The sequence below is a fragment of the Cucumis melo genome, unplaced genomic scaffold (assembly GCF_025177605.1).
Source record: "Cucumis melo cultivar AY unplaced genomic scaffold, USDA_Cmelo_AY_1.0 utg002265l, whole genome shotgun sequence".
In the NCBI taxonomy this organism is placed as follows: domain Eukaryota; kingdom Viridiplantae; phylum Streptophyta; class Magnoliopsida; order Cucurbitales; family Cucurbitaceae; genus Cucumis; species Cucumis melo.
The window spans coordinates 22,828-25,000 of NW_026125006.1; the positions used below are offsets into that span (position 1 = coordinate 22,828).

The 2,173-nt window shown below is 34.7% G+C and overlaps 1 non-coding gene across 1 annotated transcript; it reads right to left on the reverse strand.

Annotated features, from left to right (window-relative positions):
* Nucleotides 1-1,917: 1,917 nt before the first annotated feature.
* TRNAF-GAA (transfer RNA phenylalanine (anticodon GAA)) lies at nucleotides 1,918-1,990 on the reverse strand. Its single transcript has one exon. It is a non-coding gene; the product is annotated as a tRNA-Phe (tRNA).
* Between the last annotated feature and the right edge of the window lie 183 nt (nucleotides 1,991-2,173).

The window sequence follows — 2,173 nt, forward strand, 5'->3', positions numbered from 1 at the left end:
ATCAAATGATCTTTCAAATTGGTCAAGACTCTCCAGTTTATGGCCGCTTCTCTATGGTACCAGTTGTTGCTTCATTGAATTCGCTTCATTAATAGGTTCACGATTCGACTTTGATCGTTATGGACTGGTACCAAGATCTAGTCCTAGACAGGCAGACTTAATTTTAACAGCGGGTACGGTAACAATGAAAATGGCTCCTTCTTTAGTAAGATTATATGAGCAAATGCCTGAACCAAAATATGTTATTGCTATGGGAGCATGTACAATTACAGGAGGGATGTTCAGTACCGATTCTTATAGTACTGTTCGGGGAGTCGATAAGTTAATTCCTGTCGATGTGTATTTGCCGGGTTGTCCGCCTAAACCCGAGGCTGTTATAGATGCTATAACAAAACTTCGTAAGAAAATATCTCGAGAAATCTATGAAGATCGAATTAAGTCTCAAGAGGAAAATCGGTGTTTTACTACCAATCACAAATTTCATGTTGGCCCAAGTACTAATACTGGAAATTACGATCAAGGATTACTCTATCAACCATCATCTACTTCAGAGATCATCCCTCCTGAAACTTTTTTCAAATACAAAAGTGCAGTCTCTTCCTACGAATTAGTAAATTAGGCCGTATACTTTTTTTGTACAGAATAACAAAGCAAAGAACGAGTGAATCTTCATCAATTTTTCATTGTAAATGGGAAATACTTATACAAATAAAAATAAAAAAATGGGGGGGGGGAGAAGATGCAGGGTAATTTGTCTTCTTGGCTAGTCAAACATGGACTGGTTCATAGATCTTTGGGTTTCGATTACCAAGGAATAGAGACTTTACAAATAAAGCCCGAGGAATGGCATTCCATTGCAGTCATTTTATATGTATATGGTTACAATTATCTACGTTCCCAATGTGCTTATGATGTAGCACCAGGCGGACTGTTAGCTAGTGTGTATCATCTTACGAGAATCGAGTATGGTATAGATCAACCGGAAGAGGTATGCATAAAAGTATTTGCCGCAAGGATAAATCCTAAAATTCCGTCTGTTTTCTGGGTTTGGAAAAGTGCGGATTTTCCAGAAAGGGAATCTTATGATATGTTGGGAATTTCTTATGATAATCATCCACGTCTAAAGCGTATCTTAATGCCTGAAAGTTGGGTAGGATGGCCCTTACGTAAGGATTATATTGCCCCCAATTTTTATGAAATACAAGATGCTCATTAAATAATACGAAACTAATCTTCACTTCGACAACTCAAGATATTCAAATACATTTTTACGTTCTCTTATAGATATAGCATAGTAATTGAAGTCTCATTCATCTTATTATTATTGATTAAAAAAAATACAATTAGAGATTTGGTGAGATTATCCAATTTGTAAGATACTTATTTTGGATGAGCCACAAGCTAATAGGATGAACTAAATGAGTTTCTGCATTATGAACTATGTATCACGCATATGACTTATAGATGTGCTTTAAAAAGTCACATAGGGTGAAATGAAGAAATATAATATGAAAAGAGAATCGGATTCTATTTGTACTGTATCTGAGATGAATCTTGGCCATTCCCGCCTTTCAACTCCCCTAGACTAGACTTTTGGGTCTTATAAGGAACTAATTGAAACTTTCAAATATGTATAAAATAGGAATTGAACGCCAGGAGACAGAGTATGAACAAATAAAAAAGAAGAGGAAACAAAAGAAAATTCTTTTCTTTTACATATCTATATACATCCTTTACATATTTCTATAAATATCCTCTTTATCTTTACTTGTCTATTTTCGACATCTATAAATAGAGTAAAAAATATATATAGTTTAGTTAAAGGGTAGATTTCCAGACATCATCATGTATCAGTATTTTTCATGATCTATATTATTAATGAATCCGTAGAATAGATACTCATACAAATTCATGATGTGCCAAGAACCAGATTTGAACTGGTGACACGAGGATTTTCAGTCCTCTGCTCTACCAACTGAGCTATCCCGGCCATTTCCGACACATTATCCTTATTTTAATAGATGACTTTGGTCTATGTCAATTGTAAATAAGAAAAAAGGTATTCCAAAGTCTTCCTTTTTGAAGATATACGAAAATTTCAGGGCTTGGATAAGCCTTTCGAAGTTTCAGTACAGTAGACAGTTAATCATTCAAATTTCACAGATTACTTGCG